The sequence below is a fragment of the Carassius auratus genome, unplaced genomic scaffold, assembly GCF_003368295.1.
Source record: "Carassius auratus strain Wakin unplaced genomic scaffold, ASM336829v1 scaf_tig00215216, whole genome shotgun sequence".
Lineage (NCBI taxonomy): Eukaryota > Metazoa > Chordata > Actinopteri > Cypriniformes > Cyprinidae > Carassius > Carassius auratus.
In genome coordinates this window covers 1-8,921 of record NW_020527991.1, presented here as the reverse complement: position 1 = coordinate 8,921, position 8,921 = coordinate 1, and the positions used below count along the sequence as shown (strand labels likewise).

The 8,921-nt window shown below is 37.1% G+C and overlaps 1 pseudogene; it reads left to right on the top strand.

Annotated features, from left to right (window-relative positions):
- Positions 1-7,994: 7,994 nt before the first annotated feature.
- On the top strand, positions 7,995-8,910 carry LOC113094019 (tRNA-dihydrouridine(16/17) synthase [NAD(P)(+)]-like; annotated as a pseudogene).
- The last annotated feature ends 11 nt before the right edge of the window (positions 8,911-8,921 follow it).

Sequence of the window (8,921 nt, the reverse complement as noted above, 5' to 3'; positions counted from 1 at the left end):
CAGTAAAAACTGATGGCACATCTGAATTTTCAGCATCTTTACACCAGTCTCCAGTGTCACGTGATCCTCCAGAAATCATTCAAATATGCTGATTTGCTGCTCAACAAGTTTCTTATCAATTTTGTAAACAGTCATGATGCTTAATATTTTGTGGAAACTTTTTAAGCTTCTTTGAGAAATAGAGAGATTAAAAAATACATTTTTATTTTTGTAACATTATAAATGTCAGTCATATATATCAATTGAATGTATCATTGCTGAATACACGTTTCTTGAAACCTGCTAAACTTTGAATGATAAGTGTACATGCTCAATTTCCATATTATACAATATGCAACATTGACCATTGTTTAAAAAAAAAAAATCTTGATAGAAAAAGTCTGATACAGTCCCAATAACCCATAAGTTGTTATTTACTGAAGACAATGGAAACACAATGTACCACTGTGCCACTTAAAAAACTCTTGGCTACATGATTTAACAAACCACAAGACAGCCCCATGTTTTTCATGAGAGCCTGAGAGCATCAGAGTTCATGAGGCTGAGAGCATTTCCTCTTCTCTGGTTCACGTAGGCAGGCCAGTGCTGTACTTTTTAAGAGGCTTGGTAGAGAGGCATGTGTTGTTGATCAGGTCAGTTTGGCCTCCTTCAGCCCAGCTGGAGTTTGTCAGGCTCCGCCTCCCCAGGTATGGGGATATTGGGTTCTTTACATAAGCCCTTAGTGAGTGATGAACACGGTTTGTTTCCACTACACCAGTTGAATCACCATGTTGCATACTTTTAGGCACTGTTGGTATCATACTTCGGATTTGTCTGTTGACCATTAATGCTACAGAGACATGTATAAGATGTGTAACCTTAACTTATAGTGCACAGTCGAGGCATGAATCCTAACAAAACAAAGTTTTTATGTTAACAGCCACACAAAAATCAGCTGATCTTCTACTTCCTACTTTGTCAGCAAATTTTAATGGTCTTCTGCACTAAAAAAAAAGTTTGGGTAATTTTTCAAGATCATACTGGGCTACTTATTCAAATTTAGGAATCTTGCCTTGGACCAGTGGTTGTTTTTTAAGCTGTTTCTGGAGAGAAGTACAGAGAGGAGGCGTGGAGTATTTCTCACCAGAGTACTGCAGACAACAGATCACAATAAACAACTTTGGCCAGCAATGAGATCACTGCATACAACCCCAACTGCAAAACTAACGAGGAGTTGAGCAAGAGCACAAAGCTCATAAAACCACAAGGAACCATATGCATCCCATTGCTTCAAAGCAACTGTACTAACCTAGGAACATATACATAATAACTGGCAGTTCTTAACTTTATTGTGTAAGAACTTTATGAGAAGGTAATTAAAGCAGCTGCCAACAACAATACCAGTTGCCTCAGGCTTCCAAAACCAATGACGAAAGCAAATATTACATCATTTCTTTTCACAAGACCCTGTAGAAGTTAAGCTGAAACTTGCACGCGAAGGGGACTTGCCAAGTTCTTCAAGTTGAGCATAACAGCCCTTTTCTAAAGGTCTTATAATTAAAGACCTCTAATAACATGCAGAAACAACTCAGAAGTTGCAAGTATCTGATCACACACGCTACAGACAGTATGCAATACTAAGGCTGTATGTGTGTGTTTACTTGTGACAAAACTATTTCATTTCCTCTTCCGTCAGTCATTTTATTGTCAGACCTGCCAATCAGGGATATAACAAAAATTGTACACAGAGTTGTTGCGAAGTCAAAAAGAACAAACTGACTGAAAATATTAGATGTTTAACCCACAAAATACAGACTAAACTCGCAAATCTTGAACAGGACATGCCAGGAATAGAAACTACAAATAATAGTTTCAAATTTGAGACTCCTACACATACTTGAAACAAATTATGAACATAATGACATTCAAATGTAGATGACAGATCAGCAAACAATACAGAACCAGTGTATTTAGGAATGGCAAAGCTGAATTACGTTTTAACTAATCTAGGACTTTATCTCTTCAGTGTTTGTTTCATAGTCCTAGTATTATGCTAATACACAGCAGTTTTGTAGAGAACAACATTTCTAATAATATATAGTACATAAAGCATAACTGGTTAGACTGGACTGCCTGATTATTTAGTTCCACTCAAGAAAAGGCTTGATATCACGTAACATTGATAACAATATTGATTTACATAGAACACCGGCTTAATGTCTGTTGAAAGTAATCTCCACGTATTAAACCAACTGGTTAGTTATCAAAATAGCGCTGGTTAGTGTTTTTTGTTTTCTGGTTTTCGAGCAATACTGAAGAGGTTTCAATAGCAGCTGACTTTGGGACACCAGGAACCCATTGGACGTTTCCAAACAACATATGATGTGCACTTTTTATTAAACTGACAGATTACCGACTCTCTCAGTAAATAAAAAAGCACAGTGAACAATTGCTTACCCAAGTAAATGTCACCAAAGGATCCAGAGCCGATTTTCCTTCCCAGTCTGTATCGGTTTCCTACTCTCAATTCCATGATAAATGGCTAAATAACAAAGCTAGCGATAAAGCTAGCTTCAACGGGAGTGATTTAAATTGTATATGTTCGGAGTGTTTAAAAACAAAACGAAAATCCGTTCTTTGTTGTCCGTCTATTCTTCCTTCTGTCCCAGGCAGAATCCCTTTAGACAGCCTGCTAGCTTGCTAATCCCCTTCACAGTAGCTTTACCCAATTTTTCACCAGTCGTTTTCTAACATTCCGAATCGGGAAATATCAAAATATTAGGCTTATTAAAAAGATGAAAGTGCGAACTTTATGCTCTAGTAATTTTTACTCTGAAAAAAGTCTGTTTTAAAAAGGATGAAGGCGGATTTTGCAAAGGACTCCCTTCTAGCTCCACTGGCCCTGAAACTGCCGTTTACTCTCTGTGTGTATCTGCTTCAACAGACACTCCATCAGCGGGCTGTAGTGACGTCACTTCCTCTAGCAACAACGGCCCAATGGAAAATCTTCGGTTGAGACAACAAACCGTCTGCTGGGATTATTTAGTGATAAATGCATAACCGTAGTTCCACTGATATATGAATATATATATGAATATATGATTTTTTTATTAAACTTTGATAAGTGTTTTATTAGCGATATTCCCATTAATAAGTCTGGACAATGTACAGGGATGCACGTTAAATCAATGTGTATAAATAAACATTGTACTGCTGTTCAAACGTTTGAGATCAATAAAGTAACGTTACGTTTTTATGTGTTTTAAAGAACTCTCTTATGTTCATCGTGGCTGTATTTATTTGACAAAAAATACAGAAAAACGTATATTGTAAAATATTATTACCATCTAAAATAATGGTTTTCTATTTGAATTTACTTTTAATATAATTTATGTTGTGTGAGTCAAAGCTGAATTTTCAGCATCGTTACTTCAGTCTTCAGTGTCACATGATCCTTCAGAAACCATTCTATGGTGATTCATTCATTTCTTTCAAAGAATAAATATATAAAACATTACTGACCCAAACTTTTGAACGGCAGTGTATGTATTTATGTAAGTCAGGTGATATGTCATTGCTGGACTAGATTTATAAATGTGTTTCTCTATTGTAGCCTACTTTCGATACTGAAAATTACCAAGTTTACATCTGCGGGTGTTTATTGGGTGTGTTCATCATAATGTTTCAGGTAGATAACTAGCGAAACCAGTTTGTGAAGTTGAAACTTATGTTAAACACACAACTGACAGCTTATCTCTCTTCATGTAATCAATTAAAATAGACTTAGGATAGAGGTAATAGGTGTACAGTAGTTCCAGTGACCGGTTGCATTGGTCTTAGACTAGTCTTAAAAGTTAGTCACCTAATTTTTTTTTTTTTTTTTTTTTTTTTGCAAGATTACTCATCGTTTTTTAAAGTCAGTTACATAAAAACATAAACTTATTTAATTTGAATCTGAAAAGTAAGACTGATAACCACTTCGTTAACTTCTAGTTATTCAAACTAAATCTTAAGACACAGTCTTAACATGGTGACTTTGTTTATGCAACTTGCCCTACTGGAAACAATTGTAAAATTAATATTGATTGGGATTAAAGTGGTTTATATCATTTATTTGTTTATTACAGTAGACTTACTTCATACAGCAGCTCTGAATATGAGCACCTGCATTGTTAATATTAAAAAAAACAATTTCTAATCATCATAAATATTACCTCAATTCCAAATGTTCTAATATTCACAAGCAAAGCATTATGGAAAAATTATTCTGAAAGTTATGCAGAGAAACAAGTAGTTGTAAAAGGCCATAGACTAAAACATCAAAGAAAAACATACAGTCTTGCAGATTGATCATATTCACAACTTTACTTGATTCTTCAAATTGAAAATAGCAGCTTAAAAGGTAAACAATAACATAAAGCAGATGATTTACTCATATCAATATGAAGCCTATAAGGAAGTGGAAAGAGGTAATAGTTACAGGAACTTGTGTAGATAATGACTAATTGGCTGCTGATATGAATCGCAAATACATTTTATTTAAATTATAACGCCCACAGGAGCTGATGTTGTATTCAGTGGACCATGATTGGTCAGAGCAGAGCCAATGCCTGAGGCTGTATAGGTGAGAGTCACGTGACTTAATTACTCAGCTTTCCCTTGCATGTGCTCAGTCACGTTGAGAGCAATGCGCCAGGAAACACTGTGAACGCCCACTTTAACAGCCCTACCAGATTTCTAAAAGAGCTCTAGCTTCAACACACTGCATTAGTGCAGTGATAAATAACACTTTATAAGATCTAAACAGAGGAAACAGATGCATTCACAACAAAGAGTTGACAAAATAGTTTTCACCAGTGCTGTGTCAATACAAATGTCCTGAAACATGAGGAAACAATTGCATGCCTGTTGATTCTATTATTAATAAAGTGAAGTGTCAAGATAACATATCACAGGCATTATATTAATATATAATAACCATAAAAACAACACATCTCTAAATGCTTCCTAATGTAATGATGTATTAAACTCAATATGATTTACTCAGCAATACATATAGATTGATTACAATACAACTGATCGAAAGACCATATATCATAAAAATGAAGTATATTAGAAAAATAAAAATCAATTGAACACTGATGAGTACAAAGAAATGTTTTTCATGGCTACTTCTGAATATTTTGCCATTCAATAATATTTTTATTAATATTACATCCAAGTGGCCTTTTATCCTACACTATACATAGCATGTACATCATAGCATGTTTAGTGGGCCAAAAAGTAGCAAAGGTACAATATTTTTGTTAAATGAAGAGTAAAACTAGCAAATAAGTGTGTGTGTGTGTGTGTGTGTGTGTGTGGGTGTGTGCTTTTGCTTGTGTGGTTCAGTTATAACCTACATTATGTAGACAAATGTCCTCACGGTCACAAAGATGGCAATTCCAAAATCTTCGTCCTTACGGGGACATTTTTGGTCCCCAGGAGGAAACAAGCTTTTAAATCAGCTTGTAACAGAATAAAGCTTTTTGAAAATCTAAAAATATCAGCTGCTTTGTGTGAGGGGTAGGTTGAGGGTTACCTGATGATAAATAACAAACAAACAAAAAACCCGCTAAAACCAGCCTAAACTGGTCGGTTGGCCTTAACTGGTTTAAGCTGGAAGTAGCTGGATTAAGCCTAAGCAGGTTTTAGCTGGTCAGCAGGCTGGTTTTAGAGGGGCTTTGGCCACTTCCTTTGCTGGTTAGGCTGGGAAACCAGCTAAATCCAGCTACTTCCAGCTTAAACCAGTTAAGGCCAACCGACCAGTTTAGGCTGGTTTTAGCATTTTTTGGGGGGGGGGGGGGGGGTTCAGCAAGGAGATGATAGAAAATAGATTTTGAACAGTATAACCATTATGTCTATGGAGCGTAATCGCGAAACCACGCGCGTGCCTGTGTCTGTGTATTTATTTGCCTTACAAAAAAAATATATGTTTTTTTTATATTTTATATGTTATATTTTGAATAACTAATCGTGAATGGTAAAGACAATAATATCTAAAAGTTAAAGAAATATCTGAACATAACGGAGCGCATCCCTACAAAATGATTAGGTGGACACTGACATCTAGTGGTCAATTATAGTACGGACGTTAAAATATTATTTCACCTAATCTGTAAATATTTGAAAGAGAAAGGGTTTTTAAGATTCTATATTCCAGATTGCCTTAATGAATTTCTTTCGACTGGCCTGGCCCAAACGTGGGTGTTTGCGTATACGAACACGATCGTATACAAAGAATATACACATTATAAAGACGACATGACTGATTTTTACATTTAAATACAAACATAATTTACAACCCATTCAGCTACTTATTCCATACGGTGTAACATGTTGTCATAACTCCCCGGAATAAATCAATAGGTTTATTGTTTCCTCGCGGATGTGTTTCACCGCGACACACACAACAGTTCATGTGTCGCATTCTTTTACTGTCTATGCCGCATACAGACCTGCTGTCTGTGGCTGGATCTTGAGCTACTGCAAGTGCTTGGTCTCGTCTCGGTTCAAACTGATTTAAAAGAATGACAGCTAATGGCATCTCCTAGTTAACATATAAGTTCTGTCAATGTGTTTCTTTTGCTGAAACACGTTTCCAAAATGTTTAGCCTATGACAGATACACGAGAACTGCAAATCAAACTAACGTTTAAAGTGAATTTAAGGGTGTACAGTTCATCTAGGTGCTGTGCTAATTTAAGTTAACAAGCAAATAGTATCCATAACTGTGAATTTATGATTTAATGTAGTCATTGTGATTTCATCCTATGTAGGCAGCATGACGAAACCCAGTGGGTTCGAGTTCTGGAGGAGCACTCTCTGAAGGGTGCGCGCTACGTGGTCGCGCCCATGGTTGGACCAGAGCGAGCTCGCGTGGAGGCTTCTGAGCCAAAGACATGCGCAGAGCTCTGCTACACACCGATGCTGCACGCTCATGTGTTCGTCGTCAGGGATGTCAACTACCGTCGGGAGAACCTGTATAACGAGGTCAACCAGGAGGACCGACCCTCATCGCACAGGTGGGTCTCTCCGTCCTCTTTGGCATCAGTCAACACAAGCACGCACACTCACCATTCCCCAGAGACAGTGAGTTATTTACCATCTCCATACAGTTCTGTGCCAATGATCCTGAGGTGTTTATCCAGGCTGCTCTACTTGCCCAGGATTATTGCGATGCCATCCTGAACTTGGGCTGCCCACAGATGATTGCAAAACCAGGTACCAAAACCCAGCTGACACGTCTTTTCTGTTGTATGTGAGAAATAAACCACCATTCAAAGAATCGTTTTGTTTTGTTTTCCAGCAAGATTGCTGATTTCTATTTCAAATGATCTTTGGTCAGCTGAACTCCATTCCTTAAAGAATCCTGAACGAAATGTAACATTAAATGTAACACTATTCCAATGAACATAAACCGCTCAACTGTTGGCAACATTGATAATTGTAAGAAATGTTTCTGGAGCATCAAATAAGCATTTTAAAATGATTTCTGAAGAATCATGTGACACTGAAGATTGGAGTAATGATGCTGAAAATTCAGCTTTGCCATCAGAGAAATAAAATAATATATTTATTTTAAATTGTAATAATATTTCACAGTATTGCTGTTTTAATTGTATTTTTATTTAATAAATACACCCTCATAGAGCATAAGAGACTTCTTAGAAAAACATTGAAAAAGTCTTATTGACACCAAACCTTTAAGCAGCAGTTTTTTAACGTCTGACATTTGGAACTATAAATATTTGCTTCAATTGTTCAATGAAATCTAAAAGTGTAGCAAAATGCGTCCCAGTTTCTATGGCACGGCTCGTTTTTAAATTCTCTCTTTTTAAATTCTCTCCTTGAACACACTGAAGAAGGCTTTCAGCCGAAACGTTTGTGTTCTGTCCTACTGGTAGTTAATGTAAAATAAAATTTGAAAAGAAGTACGGATCATGAGTTTATATACTAAATTTTCTCCTAAGCCATTATGGTGTTTCTTCAAGATGAGTGGGACCTTCTTGAGAAAATGAGTAAGTTGTCTTATTTTAATAGCTCAGTGCAGATGTGAACCATGTAGATAATGTGTCTTATTCAGGTGCTGTCATTTACAGTTAAACTGGCTGATGAAAAACTTGCCGTGCCCATTACTTGCAAAATCCATGACTTCCCAGAGACTGAGAAAACTGTGAAGTGCAAAAATGCTGGAAAAGGCTGGATGCCAGGTAAAGCGTTCCCATTGCTTCCCATTAAAGCAGATACTTTTATCTAAAGTGCACGTGGAGTGTCCTGGGACTAAGCAGCTTTTTCAGGAGTGAGGCTTGGGTCTCTTCATCCTGGAACTGATCTGTAAATGTTTGTTATACAAGCTGTAACCACTACATTACTTCAAATCTCAGTCTAATGGGATTCATATATTCTTGAACCAGTTACTGATGCTTTGGTATCTTTAACACTTTCTACAGCTCCTCACAGTTCATGGGAGAACTGAAGATCAAAAGGGGGCTTTGACGGACATTGCAAGTTGGAAGCACATCAAAGCTGTACGGTAAGAGATACAACTCTTGCAACTGGCTTCCACTATTCTTAGTGTTTTGTCCTGATGGTGTACCTTTATTGTACTTGTGTAGGGAGGCTGTAAACATTCCCGTTTTCGCCAATGGAAACATCCAGCACCTGAGGGATGTTCAGCGCTGCATGGAGGGAGACTGGAGTACAAGGTGTCATGAGTGCAGGTAACACTCTCTCCTCATGCGAAGAGAAGATTCATAAACTTAACTCGTACAGAAAGAAGATGAATATAAATATATGAACACATTACTTTCACAAACCTGCCCTGTTTGAAGGCTGTAGTGCACCTGTGTGGGAGATGGCTGAGGAGTACCTGGAGAACCCCCACCCTGTAGTCTGTCTTTT